This window comes from Neomonachus schauinslandi, chromosome 8 (assembly GCF_002201575.2).
Source record: "Neomonachus schauinslandi chromosome 8, ASM220157v2, whole genome shotgun sequence".
NCBI lineage: Eukaryota > Metazoa > Chordata > Mammalia > Carnivora > Phocidae > Neomonachus > Neomonachus schauinslandi.
This window is the reverse complement of record NC_058410.1, coordinates 143,805,162-143,820,827: the sequence shown is the minus strand read 5'-3', so window position 1 is coordinate 143,820,827 and position 15,666 is coordinate 143,805,162. Positions and strand designations below refer to the sequence as shown.

Sequence of the window (15,666 nt, the reverse complement as noted above, 5' to 3'; positions counted from 1 at the left end):
CAGTGCGGGGACCGCCCGGCAGGGGGCGCCGTCCGCGCGCTCTTGGCGCCGCCGTTCCTCCCGCGCGCACCTGCTGCTGGGCCGACTGCAAAGACCAGCCGCCGCGAATGCGGAGCCGCCGTGCAGCCGGCTTTGTGGAAGGGGCCCGGACGAGTGTGAGCATAGCGTAAACCCGCCCTCGCTGCAGCGGGACAGGCTTTCCTATCCCGCTGGAACGGGCGGGTGCGCACAGAAACCGGGCAAGGGGTCCACAGCTACCATCCGAGGTGACATCTCCTGCCAGGCAGGCGCCCCAGTTTAGTTCTGCCGGAACAGGGCGCCACGCTCTTCCGTGGAGAGGGCGAAAGAGCTGAGAAACCAGCCTCCTCGAGTTCTTACACCAGTTTCGGTAATTTTATGGAAGGGAACTTTCTGTCAGTTGCCCGCCGCTGCTTTTTTTGGTGGCGGGAGGGGGCGGTAAGAGGAACTGAATTCCTGTCTTCAAAACACGGAGCAACGATGGATGAGAGGAGAGCGCCTCTTGGTATTGCTTCAAGAGGTCGGGGGTGGAAGGGGGCATGTGGGGGGATAGAGGATGCCAGTCTACAGGTGCGAGGCCTCTGGTGGTCATTTACGCTGTTTTCTCTACTTTGTGTGTATTTGAAATTCCCATTAATAAAATGTTTATTCACTTAAACATCAACATAACAGAAAGGCCATGGGACCTCCAAAATAAAATGAAAACCTTGGGCCAAGAGGTCCTTCCCGTTCTCCACGCGCCCCATGATCCTTGCCCAAACTCCATGAAAAGTCAGTCTCCCTGGAGACCCCGTCTTACATGCGCAGCTTCTTGTGTATGTACCTGCGGATCGTTTATTTATTTATTTATTATTTTCAGTCTTACAAGTTCATCTATGAGCACAAACGACAAGGTGCCCAACTGTTCAAGTTTTCTTATCTGCGCTAAGGGTCCACGCAAGCGGCCTCAGTGAAAAACCTGTCAAAAGGCTAAGTCCTTCGAGCCGGATTCGAACCAGCGACCTAAGGATGACCATGTGTGAACATCTACAGTCCTCCGCTCTACCAACTGAGCTATCGAAGGATTGGTGGTATGGTTTGCTAGAATACTTTGAATAATGTTTATCCCAGTGGTTTTAACCTTTTTTTTTTTTTTTAAATTACAGGCAAACATGATTTTTTTCTAGGGTGCTAGAAATGTTCTAAACTGATAGGAGTGGTGATCATAGAGGTATATTAAAAAATTAATACCCTTGAACACTTAAGTTTTGTGCTTTTTACTTTCTGATTTCGGTCTTTGAAAAAGAGAACACCACCACCCGTGTTCCATGTCCTGCTCACTTAGGCATAATATAGATAGGACCATCACCCTTATTTCTCCTGCTGTCCCTCTGTCCCTTCTGCCTCCGGCCTCTCTATTAAAGTGATGGATAAATGATAATTTACCCTACATGTAGACAGCTGGGTTAAAGAGGAATCTATTGTCTTGAAGTGGACATACTGCTGAGTTCATTTTGGCAACTTTGCAATTCTTTTTGAAGGACAATGAAAATAATGTATAGACATAAAAGTACTTGACCCAAAACAAGAGGCATTGTGTGTGTGCGTGTGTGTTTAGGAATTGAGTGGCTCGTATTTAGTGGGGCAAATAAATGAAACACACCCCTCTCCAAATTTAAAAAAAGAGATTTAGACCTGTGTTTGTGGGGATGCTGTCAGGTACTGCTAATGAGTACCTATTACAGCATTGGGCTTCCTGGCTGAACACCGATGGAGAAAGCAGGAAGCCGTCTGGACAGACTTTTCTTGATGATGTATCTACAGAAAAGATTTTCGGTGCATTTATAAGAGTATTGCTTATTAAAAATCAAAGTACTTCAAACTGTAGTCTTGGAAAAATAAATCTTTCTTCAAAAGGTCCTGTCCAGTGATTTCCATGAGAAATCTGCAACACATAATTTATATTTAATTCAGTTATTCAGTTCCCTCTCATGAGAAATGAGGTACATTTCTTTCCAATAATCTAACCTAATCTGGGGGAAATATGAGAATGCTAGAGTAGAAAAGGCTTAGAGAAACGAGCGGTTTCTGTGAGAGACCATCTCTTTCACATACTGAGTGTCCTGACAGAGCCTTGAACGCCACAGACATGAAAGCAGTCATACTCTAGGATCTAAGTTCACATTGTGTCTCAAATAAAAGCTTTTCTTCCTTGTTTTTAAAGGAAAAAATGGAGGCACCTGGGTGGCTCAGTTGTTAAGCGTCTGCCTTTGGCTCAGGTCATGATCCTGGGGTCCTGGGATCGAGCCCCACGCCGGGCTCCCTACTCCATGGGAAGCCTGCTTCTCCCTCTCCCACTCCCCCTGCTTGTGTTCCCTCTCTGGCTGTGTCTCTCTGTCAAATGAATAAATAAAATCTTTAAAAAAATAAAGGAAAAAATGTTTACATTTTACTTAAGTATCTTAGAACACACACAGATTGACACGATATTCATCACAAAGGACAACACTTCGTTTCAGACATCTCTCCTCATCTCAGAAGCCTCCCTTGCCATAACACAGCAGCTAATCCAAATTTCTTTCTCTTTTCTCTCGTTTATAAACTTCCAAACTCCCTCTCTTAGCCAGTGCTCATTGGCTTTTGACTCTCTGTGTGTCTCCTCATCTTCAGCATCTGCCTTTTTTTCTTGTGTAACTCTCTAGCTTTTCCAGTAGGTCAGAGCTTTCCTCTTACCCGATCTACCACTCTCTCTCTTTTTTTTAGAGTTTATTTAAATTCAAGTTAGTTAACATAGAGTGTATTATTAGTTTCAGGGATAAAATTTAGCGATTCGTCACTTACCTATAACACCCAGTGCTCATTACATCCAGTGCCCTCCTTAATGCCCATCACCCAATTACCACATCCCCCACCCACCTCCCCTGAAACCCCAATTTTCACAAAGGGCACAATGGGACCTGAGAAAAGGTTCGGTATTTTTCTCATCAGCCTGTGCTAGGTAATGTACAAGTACTCATTTGAGATCCCAGAGCCTCATGTCTCAGTCATGTCGTATTGCAGAGTTGATTTAAGCCTGAAATGGTTCTATAGCTAACTGACTCAAACTTGCCTGCTCCTAAAGCTTACAGACAATATTCCAATGGAATACTCAGCAATACAAAGAAGCAAACTATTGATAGATGTAACAACAGGGATGAATCTCCTGTGCCTTATCCTAAAGGCAGATACAAAAGGCTACATAAGACATTCTTTTTTTTTTTTTTTTTTTTTTTAAATTTTTAAGATTTTATTTATTTATTTGAGAGAGAGAGTGAGAGAGAGAGAGCACATGAGAGGGGGGAGGGTCAGAGGGAGAAGCAGACCCCCCGCCGAGCAGGGAGCCCGATGCGGGACTCGATCTAGGGACTCCAGGATCATGACCTGAGCCGAAGGCAGTCGCCCAACCAACTGAGCCACCCAGGCGCCCTACATAAGACATTCTTATAAGCACAAAACTAAAGGACTAGAAAACATCAGTAGTTAGCAGGTTAGAATGTAGGGGGAGGAGTTAGCTGCAAAAGGAACATGGAGAAGTTGGGGGTGTGATGTAACCATTTCATATCTTCATTGTGGGTGTGGTTATATGACTGTATACATTTGTCAGAACTCATGGTACTAAAAAGGGACATCTTATGTAAATATTGCCTGAATTTTTAAAGTGGGAAAAGAAACTTCCGAAAAACTAAACCAGGTGAAAAGTTAAAGTGTAGGTTAGAATTTATTAGAAATCAATAAATCTTATTATCAGATTAAAAAAGACCTATATGATTATCTCAATAGATGCAGAATAAACATGACAAAATTAGGATGCATTCATGGATTAAATTTCTGCCAGCTAGTAATATAAGAGAATTTCATCAACCTATAAAAGACATATTGAAAAACCCTACCATTAGCATATTTAGTAGTGAAAGACTGAATGGTTTGTCACTAAGATCAGGTTAGAACAAGGATATCTGACCTTGACTTCTATTCAGTATTGCCCTGGAGGTTCTAGCCAGTACAAGTCAAGAAAGAAAGAAAAGCATAGATTTGAAAAGGAAAGGCAAAACTATCTCTATTCATATCTGATGTGATGATTATGAAAAAATGCTGAAGAATCTACTGTAAATCTACTGCAAATAGTAAGTTTACCAAAGCCAAAGGACACAAATATAATAAATTATAATTCTACTTATTAATAAGTATTCTGGTTTATTGAACTTGAAATATAAATACCATTCGGAAGGGTTAAAAAGTGAAATTTTTAGAGATAAATTTAACAAAAAATACAAAAAAAAAAAAACATTCTATAACAGCAAAATCCACATTTTTCAGATGCAAAGTCTTCCAAATTGACTTATATATTTAACGCCATCCCAGTCAAAATCTCAGTGAGCAGTTTTGTAAAAATGACAAGCTGATTCTAAAATTTATATAGACTACAAAAGATGCAAAATATCCAAAACAGTTGTGAAGGAGAACAAAGTTAGAGGACTTAACACTACCTGGTTACAAGACTTACTTACTATAAAGCTAGAGTCCAGAAGAATGTACCAGCATATATACATAATCAGCTGACTTTGACAGAGGTGCCAAGGAACAGATCGTCCTTAACAAATGGCACTGGAAAAAGTGAATATTCACATGCTACTAAAGGAACTCAGACCCTACACAGCATAATGGACAAAACTCAAAATGGATGAAGACCTAAACATAATGATTAAAACTGTCAAACTTCTAGAAGAAAAACTAGGAGAAAACTCTTTGTAACTTTAGGTTAAGCAAAAAATTCTTAGAGCACAAAAAGCATAAACTATAAAGAAAAAAATGGGGGACATCTGGGTGGCTCAGTCAGTTAAGCGTCTGCCTTCGGCTCTCGTCATGATCCCAGGGTCCTGGGATGGAGCCCCACGTTGGGCTCGTTGCTCAGCAGGGAGCCTGCCTATCCCCTGCCAGCCTTTTCCCCTGCTTGTGCTTGCTCTCTGGCTCTCTCTGTGTCAAATAAATAAATACAATCTTAAAAAAAAATTTTTTTTAAATGATAAATTGGATTTCATCAAAGACTAAAGAAAAAATCTCAAAAGATGCTTAAGAACTTAAGATAATTAAAGGGCAAGTGACAGGTTGGGGAAAAATATATGCAAAACATTCAGGTAAGTGTTTAAGTGATAAATGATGAAGGACTTGGATCCAGAATGTATAACACACGTGTACAACTCAATAGTGAGCCATTGTTTTAATAGGCAAATGATTTGGATAGATAGTTCACAAAACAAAATGTACAGATGGCCAATAAGCCCATGATATGGATCCTCAATATTGTTATTCATTAGGGAAATGCAAGTTACAAGCCTCAGTGAATGAGAGTTCCTGTTGGCTTAACATCCTCACCAGCATTTGGTGTTGTGTTTTGTATTTTGGCCGTTCTAACAGGTGTGTAGTGGCTTCTCACTGATTTTTCAATTTACAATTCCCTGATTACATATGATGTGGCGGATCTTTTATTTGCCACCTGTATATCTTCTTTGGTGAGTTGTTCAGATATTTTGCCCAAGTTGTTTATTTTATTGTTGAGTTTTAAAAGCTTTTTGTATATTTTGGATAGCAGTCCTTTATCAGATATGTCCTTTGCACATATTTTCTCCCAGTCTGTGGCTTCTCTTCTTATTCTTTTGACAGTGTCTTTTTGAAGAAGTTTTTAATTTTAATGAAGTCCAACTTACCAATTATTTTTTTTCCATGAAGTGTGCCTTTGGTGTTACATCTAAAAAGTTGCCACACACACATAGTTATTGCCATGCTCAAGGCTACCTACATTTTTTCCTTTGTTATCCTCTGGTGATATTATAGTTTTGCATTTTACATTTAGGTGTATGATAATTTTGAGTTAACTTTTGTGATTCATTTTTTTTTTTGCATGTGGATATTTAGTTCTACCACCATTTGTTAAAAATACTGTTGATTGATTTTTGACATAGACAACACAGTAATTCTATAGAGAAAGGATAAGCTTTCAGTAACTGATGTTGGTACAACTGGACATTCATATATAAAACAAAAAAATCTTTTACCATCAATACGATATAAATCAATACGATATAAAATAATTAATTCAAGTTTGATCAGAGACCTAAATGTAAAAGATAAAACTTCCAGAAGAAAATCTCTGTGACCTTTGGTTAGGCAAAAAATTCTTAGAACACCAAAGAACACAAAAAATACAAGGTACAAAAGAAAAAAAAAAATGATAAACTGGGCTTCATCAAAATTTTAATATTTGCTTTTCAAAAGATGCTGCTAAGAAATGAAAAGTCAAACCACAGACTGGGAGAAAATATTGCAGGGCAAATACCTGATAGACAAGACTTTTATCCAGAATATATAAAGCATTCCAGAACTCAGTAAGGAGGCAAACAATTCAATTTTTTTAAAAAAGGGAAGGATTTCAACAGACACTCTGCCAAAGAAGATATACAGATGACAACTACCTGAAAAAGTAGACATCATTAGTCGAGGGAAATATGAATTAAAACCACATGAGATGCCTCCACACAGTCATCGTAGGAGGCAAAATTCTAAGACGGCCCCAAGATTCCCACCCACCTCTTATAATATCTGAATAATCCCTGCCCCATAAATGTGGGTAGGACATGTGAATGTGTTGTGTTAGGTACAAATTTGAATGGCTAATATTTAAAAGACTTTTCCAAGTGTTGTCTAAGATGTAGAGAAACGAGCTCTCATCCATTGCTAATAAGAATGTAAAATGGGGGCGCCAGGGTGGCTCAGTTGGTTAAGCGACTGCCTTCGGCTCAGGTCATGATCCTGGAGTCCCGGGATCTAGTCCCGCATCGGGGATCTAGTCCCGCATCGGGCTCCCTGCTCGGCGGGGAGTCTGCTTCTCCCCCTGACCCTCCTCCCTCTCATTCTCTCTGTCTCAAATAAATAAATAAAATTTAAAAAAAAAAAAAGAATGCAAAATGGTACAGCCACGTTGGATAACAGTTGGTAGTTTCTTTTTTTTTTTTTAAAGACTTTATTTATTTATTTGAGAGAGAGAGAATGAGAGAGAGAGAGAGCATGAGGAGGGGAGGGTCAGAGGGAGAAGCAGACTCCTCGCTGAGCAAGGAGCCCGATACGGGACTCGATCCCGGGACCCCAGGATCATGACCTGAGCCAAAGGCAGTCGCTTAACTAACTGAGCCACCCAGGTGCCCCCCAATAGTTGGTAGTTTCTTTGAAAGTTAAATATACACCTACCATAGGATCCAGCAATCCCACCCCTGTGTATTCACTGATAATAAAACACATGGCCACACTTATATCCAAAATATTTATAGCCACACAATAATTTGCGAAGACCGCCTTCACAACATACCACAGACTGGGTGACTTAAACAGAAATTTATCTCCTCACAGCTCTGGAGGCTGGAAGTCCAAGATCAAGGTGTCAGCAGGACTGATTTCTTCTGAGGCCTCTGCTTGGCTTGAAGAAAGGTGCCTCCTTGTTTGCTCTGTACATGGTCGTTCCTCCGCATGCTTCTGCCCCTGCTGTCTCTCTCTGTGTCCTAATCTCCTCTTCCTATAAAGACACCAGTCAGACTGGGTCCAGGCACCCTACCGGCCTCATTTGAATGTAGTAACTTCCTTCAAGGCCCTATCTCCAAATACAGTCTCATTCTGAGGTACTGGAAATTAGGGCTTTAACATATGAATGGGGGGCATGTAATTCAGCCCATAACAAGCAGTTTTATTAATAATAATAAAAACAGTAACGAAATTTCATCAGCTGGTGAATGAATAAACAAATTGTAGTACATCCCTACAATGGACTACTGAACAGTAAAAAGAATGAGCTGTGGATACACACATGACAAGGATGAATCTCAACAGCGTTGCGCTAAATGGAGGAAGCCAGACTCAAAAAGCTGCATACTGTAGGAGTCTATTCCTAGAACCATCTGGCAAAGGCATAAATAAGTACAGTGACAGAAAGCAGATCAGTGCTTCTGAAGGCACAAGTCAACTTTCTGGAGAGATGAAAAGGTTTTATATCATGAGTGTTGTGGTTATATGATTGAATATAATTTTCAAAACTCAGCAAACTATATACTTAAAAAGGAATGAATTTTACTGTGTTTAAATTGCATTTCTTGGGCGCCTGGGTGGCTCAGTTGGTTGGGCGACTGCCTTCGGCTCAGGTCATGATCCTGGAGTCCCTGGATCGAGTCCCGCATCGGGCTCCCTGCTCGGCAGGGAGTCTGCTTCTCCCTCTGACCCTCCCCCCGTCTCATGTGCTCTCTCTCTCTCTCTCAAATAAATAAATAAAATCTTAAAAAAAAAAAAAAATAAATAAATAAATTGCATTTCTTTTTTTTTTTTTTTAAAGATTTTATTTATTTATTTGACAGAGAGAGACACAGAGAGAGAGGGAACACAAGCAGGGGGAGTGGGAGAGGGAGAAGCAGGCTTCCCGCTGAGCAGGGAGCCTGATGTGGGGCTCGATTCCAGGACCCTGGAACCATGACCTGAGCCGAAGGCAGACGCTTAACGACTGAGCCACCCAGGCGCCCCTAAATTGCATTTCAATAGAGGTAATTAAAAACAAAACAAAACTAGTTAACCATACAAAAACTTCAACATCAATTTGATGTCTTGCTGAGCTGTCTATTTCTTCCTACACGCGGCCTCCTTATCAGATTCCGTTAACTCGTTTACTTTTCTTTTGCCCATAGTATGTATTATTTTTAACATATGATACCATTACACAAATTTGTTTTTACCATATTTTAAAATTTCCAATACTTTCAAGCTGATGTTTTCAGTATTATATCCAACAGTTGTAGTTGTTCTAAATGCCACGTTTGGGAAATGAGATGTCCCTTCTGGAAGTCTGAGAGCTAATGAGCAATCCACCACACCCCTCTGTACCCTTACCCTGACAAAATGATTTATGATCTGAGTTGTAGAGGATCTACAAGTCAGGGTCCCAGAATGGACCACCAGCCAAACCATGATTTATATGACACAGAAATAAGAGTATCTGGTTATGAGCCACCATGATCAGCAGGAGGGGGGAATGCTTATTACTACACTGTAACTTAACCTATTCAGGTAGATACATACAGGAAATTTGAAAGTGTAAATCCACTAAGAAGGCTTATTCACCTCCTAGGAAAATACCCAACAAAAAATGTGTGAACTTCTGTGCCAAGATATATGGTAAGAGTACTCAGATTTTTTTTTTTTTACAAATGTCCATGTGATATCAGTGAGTGAAGAAGAAGTTCGGTGAAGTTTTGCCAAGAGCCTACCTGTCAGCCTAATGTCATCTTATACTACTTTAAGAGATGTAATTTTTTTCAGTCACTCCAAGAAATGGGTTCTGGGAAAATGTTCTGAGATAATTTCTAATAAAAGGCTGAGGCTCTCTGTGGAATTCCTAAGTGTGTTGAGCTAAAAGTAGAACCGATTTATTGGAGTGAATACAAGTCTTGGATTGGGATTTGAACGTACTGTGGCAGTTTTTCAAGACTGGAAACTGCAGCAGCTGCAGCAAAAAGGGCTTAATGTAAGTGCTCGGACAGAGGCCCTGTGTCATTTTCCGTGTCAGCCATAGTGACCGCCCTTGTCCTCTGCTCTCAGGATTCAGGCTGCTTTCCTTTGTTCTTGGTAGCTCCTCCCAGCCATTTGGTGTTTGGGAACAGGCTTCCCCAAAGGCAGACTGAAAATTATGGCAGGAGTCTTCAAATCCAAACCCTCCTAATTCCTTGCTGCTCCTGAAAATTACCACTCAAGATCATTTTCAAATGTCGAGTTTTACATCAAAGTCTGCGTAAACAGACTGAGCATGCTACTCCATGAGAAGTTCCACGACGATGTCCCATGTGTGTGCCGTGTTTCTTCCGTGGCCGAGAGCCAGGGGAAACCGGGTCGCTGTCCTGTCCCGCGTTCGGTTCTGACGGCAGGGCGCGTGCGCGCTCGAGCTCGTTTTCCCTGGAAAACGCGCGCGCGCCGTCAACTTGAAAGGAGACGGCTCTCTGGGAGTTTTCCTCCACTCCCGGCGTGTGCAGAGGGGGCCAAGGGGCCGAGCTGGGCCTGTCCGCATCAAGGATTTGTGCAGAAAGGTCAGGGTGCGGGCGGGGTGCGGATCTGGGGAGATGGTGCCAACGGGGTGGCTGTATCTGGGCGATGGGTCCGGTGAAGTTCATGATGCCATTTCCCACTTTGGGGTAGGTCTGAAAGTTCTCCCATAAAAGGCCTCTTCAGGAATTACCAGGGTGACCGGGGATCCGCGCGGCCGCGGGGCCCCGCCTCCCCAGGGGCGGGGTCTGGAGACCTGGGGGCGGGGCGCGCCTGGCAGCCGCGCGCCTGCGCCCTCCTCCCGGCTGCGCGGCGCGGGGGCCGGCGTGGGGCGCGGGGTGCAGCGCGGGAGCGGGGCAGCCGGGGCGGCGGTGCGCACGGCTGCGCTCCACGCGGGGAAAGGCGAGCGGAGTCAGCGGGGAAGGTCTTCCGCAGGGCCGGCGGCCCTTCCCCACAGCAGCCGCCGCGGCCGCCCGCGCGCTCCGCAAATAAGAGAGGTCAGCGCCTTCTCGTCTCAGCGGAAAGTGCACCGTGTCCTCGGGAGACACGCGGGAAGGGGTTATTCCCCGATGTTCCGGAAGGATCTAAATTTTACGGCGGCTTCGCTGGAGGAGCCTGGGTTTCCAAAAGTCTCGTCCTTCGAGCCGGACTCGAACCAGCGACCTAAGGATGCCCAACTGTCACCTCTACAGTCCTCCGCTCTACCAACTGAGCTATCGAAGGACTCCTGGGGAGGGCTCTTACAGGATTCCTAAAATAACCTCTGTCCAGATGGTTTGCGCTGGTGATGTTCATATTCACTTTTAGAAGTGCGATTTTAAGCTGTCTTCTCGGACACCGAATGTATTTTATATAGTGATCCGGACACCTGGTCCGTGGGTTTATAAAAACATAAAATTCATTGCGTTGTACATCTAAGACGTTAGGATATTACTTATGTCTATCTCAAGACAAAATCCCAAAGGGTATCCCATGTCCTCTTACCCTAGCAATAATACAGCTGAAAGTAATGCCTTGGATTACCCCCAATTTCCTTCCCTCCTCTCTGGTTACTTCCTCCTCCTTCTTTCAAAAACGTCAAAGTTTGCTCAATAAATGTTATAGTTGCCCTAAATACAGACAGCTAGGTTGAAGAAGATCTCTGGGTTGTGAACAGAGCAATGCCCCCTGCATTTTGGTAAATTACAGTACTCCATTCTGAAAGTCAAATGGGAAATCGTGTATATTCATAACTCTAATGATGAAAAATGTGAAGTGTTCTGTGTGTGCATGTGTGTGTGTAAATTTTTTTTAGTTGTATAATTGATTTGGCTGGTTCATATTATGTTGCCTAATTATAGTAGAGCAATTAAAATGAAACACAAATCCTTAAAATTCTTAAATGGAAATATAAATATTCCTTTTCCAAAGCAAATCATCCAACATGGAGTTTCAACAGAGATTGATCAGTTTCCTTGAACCAACTACAAAAAATAGACACAGATGGATAACATGCTACACTATCTGGAGCAAATTTTCCTCCAATACATGTAAGGAAAAAAGTGAATTTCTCTATAAAATATCTGTGCTTATTAAAATAAAATTTCTACAAAACTATATTATTGAAAACATTCCAAATTTTTCTTCAAATGGCAATCACCAATGCTTCCTATTAGAAATGTTGAAATCACATAGTTGTTCTTGAACTCAGCAATTAAATCCCTTTCCATGAGAAACTAAGAGAATAGCGCCTAGTAACTTTTCTTTTAATGTTCCTAACCTAATAGAGAATTCGCAGCTAGAGAAAAAGGATCCTAAGAAGTGGACAGTTTCTCTTGACATTATCAGGTGTCCTTTCCATGTCTTGAATACCAAGTGGAAAATAGCAAAGTTGCCAACAAGTGGTGAAATTTCAGGCTGGTGCTGGATTCATTACTGGGGCAACACTTAGAGGAACAGGAAGTCCCCAGAAGGGAAACGGGAATGAGTAAGCCCTCCTTTCCTCCTCCTCCAGCCTGTGTTCTTCTCCTAGCTTACCTTCTGGCAAACATGGGTGCAAGCAGGACACCAGTAATGTGGTTTACAGAGTATTATCTCCTTTATCACACGGCAGATTTAAAAAGGATTGTTGTCTTAGTCTGCTCAGGTTGCTGTGACAAAGTACCACAGACTGGGTGGCTTAAACACCAGAAATTAATTTTTCTCATAGTGCTGGAGGCTGGAAGTCCATGACCAAGGCGATGGACATTCGGTTCCTGGTGAGAGCTCTCTTCTTGGCTTGCAGTTGGTCGCGTCCTGTGTCTTCACACAGACAGTGAGCTCTCTGGTGTCTCCACTCATCATGACACTGATCCTAGATATCAGGATTACCACCCTTTCGACCTTATTAACCTTAATTACATTCCTATTCCAAATACAGTCATATTGGGGGTTAGAGCTGAAACATAAGAATTGGGGGGGGGGGGCGTGTGGGGAGACACAATTCAGTCCAGAGCAGAGAGCTTAGAGTTGAGCCAATAGTTTAACAACTGGTAAAACTTCCATGTGAATTTTAAAATAGTCGTCTTGATTTTCATTTAGTCTCTGTGGAAACTGAGTGTTGGAAAATGTAATCCCCAATCCAGTGTTACTGGAAACCAGCACTCCCAGCTCAGGGTTGAAAGCCCCCAGACAAACCAGTCACTCCCAGTTCAGTCAGTCATGCCAATGCCCAGTCCGTGGATCTGAGCTGTGGAATTGGGCTCCGTTCTGTCACTGAAATTCCACACCTACACTCCTAGGAGAATCATGGAAAATAAATAGGGAGAAAAAAAATGAGTGGAGGCCAAGCTGACTTCTGCAACTGGGGAAATTCTGTCCTGGGAAGAGTAGGGGAAGTACCCAGATGACAGAGAGAATCAGGGTACGGCTGGCCTGGAGCCAAGTTTTGAAATGAATGGTGGTTTCTACATCCACTTGGAATACCTGGTCGTGAACTCTCTTGTCTAAGTTGTGGGGAGGCAAGTAGGTGGAAGTGTTCTTCCCTCAGAAAGGTATTCATCTGTTTTTACCAGCCCTGATTGCAATGAAAAAGCAAACAAGAAGAGCAAACGTTAAGGGTATTTTAAGGATCCTGGAAAGGCCTGCTCTGCAAAGAGACAGAGTCACTTTCTTAAATGAGATGTTTCTCCTGCCTTTGAATTTTGATCACTTGCTTCAGTGTCATTGAGAGTAAAAACTAACAAGAAACCAAAGAGAGGAAGTCTCCAAGGACGGGATATTAGGCAAAGAGACAGTTGAAGGTGTTGGTTACTTCATATGGCTTTCCTGCACGTGATGGCCTTCCGGCTCCGACCCAGCACCTAGCACAGTACCTGGTACCTAGTACCCAATAGGTCCAGAAGAAAAAGACACCACTACTACCTTTGCATTTTTGCAAAGACTCTGGATGTAAGCCTACAGTCATAATTATCTTAGCATCCTAGTAATGTTTACCTTAGAAAAGTAAAAAATAGTACACCCTTGAACAAACTCGGGACTGCAGAAGCCAGAATGGAAGGAGAAATTAACTGGGACGCGCGCCCCCTCGTGGCCATGTGTCCACGGGCGGTGATTTTTTTTTAAAAGCCTGACGGCGGACCCCTTAAGAGGGGTAATCTGTAGGGACCCCGGAGAATCTGTTTCTGGAGCCAGCAGAGTCAACTGGTGGAAAATTTAGGGGTGCAGGGATTGTCAGGAACTATCGCGAAGGCCAAAGCCGAGCCTCACTGCCCGGGGTGCACCTGCAGTCTCCTCCGGTTGCCTGTTTTCCTCGGAGAGGGTTCCGGGGTTGAACCCCTGCCCGGTTTCTAAGACGAGTGTTTCTGAGGCCTCCCTGGCCGGGACTCCGCCTGCCCTCTGAGGTCTTGTACCGACGGGATCCAGAACTGTAGGACAGGTGGTAGGTGGCGCTGAGGGACGCGATCCCCACCGCTCTGCGGCCCCGCAGCTCGTTCACGTGGTCAACGCCGACTACAAACAGGTGGCAACGCGTCCCGAATCACCGGCGGACACCGAAGTGAGTAAGAGAGGCGCGGCGGCGCGGCAGGGCGGGGAATTAGCTCAAATGGTAGAGCGCTCGCTTAGCATGCGAGAGGTAGCGGGATCGATGCCCGCATTCTCCAGTTTTAGGTCCTCTTACCCTTGGCCTTTATTCCTGCTCTAAGTACCGAGCTAAGTGAAACATTACCGGCTGAGAGCAGGGCCCGTTTCCTGACGGGGAAGGCCTTCCGTTCAAAAGCCACGCTCTCTGTTGTTCTTCAGACAGTGCCCGGATAGGCACTGCTGAGTTGTTTAGGATTTCTCAAACGTTTTGCACATTTGAATACCGGTCCCTGCCAGGGGGATTTACAAACCTACACTCCACTTATTTATGCATTAATATTACATGTTTACTCTCGGAATCTATTTCTCACATGTCCAACCTATTAAGGGCAACCTCAAGTTCTTAAAACTGGAACGAATGATTCCCATTTCTTAATGAGATGGTGAAGAGTCACATAATGTGTAGGTATGTTTGAGATTTGTTTTTTTAATACATGCACTCTTCCTCTTGTGGGGTCGTCTGGCTGCGTCTTTGGAGATGGTGGTGATAAGGCTGATCCTGAAACTGGACTATGGCAGAATATGGGCCAATCACGGGAGGGCGGAGAACCTCTGTGATGCCTTGGGGAGAAGCTCAGCCCAGGACTATCTGATAAACTTTGCATCCAAAGCCCAGATGTTATCTTTGAAAATAAAATTGGACCATTTTTCTTCTTTACTCTTTTGCCCCAATTTGCTTTCAAAAAGCAAGAAGTTAATCAGGAGCTCCCAGTTTAGACCAACCTTCAGCCCTTAATAAGGGTAGTTCCCAATACGTTTTAGGGAGTGGTTCTCAAACCACTACCCCAATTCCAGAAGCCTGGGCTTCTGGGTTCTGAGATACGCCAAAGTCTGAGAATCATTAAAGAATAAAAGTGCCGAAGCATAGGAAGGAAAATATCAGAAAATTGACAGGGACAAAATTCTCACACAACTCTTTTTACTTTGATCTAACATTTTTGTAGTTGACGACTCTTCCAGAGGTGCTTGTTATCACATTTTTGAGACAGGGTGGAAGTGGGATTCGTATATCCTAATGAGATTGGACCCAAATTAGCAAATGCTTTCTATTGTTAAGAGAAATCTCTATCTTTTGAGCTAATTCCCAGAATGGGTAGAAAATCCTACCCCCCCTTGTCTATTATTTTTAATTCTAAAATGTTTGTTTCTCTTTTATCAGTGGTTCTCAAACCTTGCAGCACAGCAAATGTCACCTGGAAGCTTTTCAAACTACCAATGCCTAGGTCCCCACCTCCAAACTGGCCCAAGCAAAGGCGCTTTGTAAAATCTGCCCAGGTGATTCTATATCCACCAGTTTTTCTCAGCCAGGTTTGAAAGCCACTGTTAACAGAATTAAACCGGGAAGGGGGAGTAGTGGTCCTGAATTTCTTCCGGCCCTGAGACGGTTCAGCATTCTTCACCTGGAAAAGCACCTTTCCAGAGACTCGGGACTCTAAGTCCACCAGGGGGCGCGCCTGTCCCACC

At 43.4% G+C, this 15,666-nt stretch overlaps 1 protein-coding gene and 3 non-coding genes across 4 annotated transcripts in view; 2 read left to right on the top strand and 2 right to left on the bottom strand.

Annotated features, from left to right (window-relative positions):
• Positions 1 to 15,666, top strand: part of LOC123325518 (histone H2B type 1-C/E/F/G/I) — a 388,315-nt gene that overhangs the window by 198,729 nt on the left and 173,920 nt on the right. The gene's annotated exons all lie outside the window — the stretch shown is intronic.
• On the bottom strand, positions 993 to 1,081 carry TRNAY-GUA. Its single transcript is given in 2 exon segments — positions 993 to 1,028; positions 1,045 to 1,081. It is a non-coding gene; the product is annotated as a tRNA-Tyr (tRNA).
• On the bottom strand, positions 10,737 to 10,824 carry TRNAY-GUA. Its single transcript is given in 2 exon segments — positions 10,737 to 10,772; positions 10,788 to 10,824. It is a non-coding gene; the product is annotated as a tRNA-Tyr (tRNA).
• Positions 14,150 to 14,222, top strand: TRNAA-AGC. The gene has a single exon. It is a non-coding gene; the product is annotated as a tRNA-Ala (tRNA).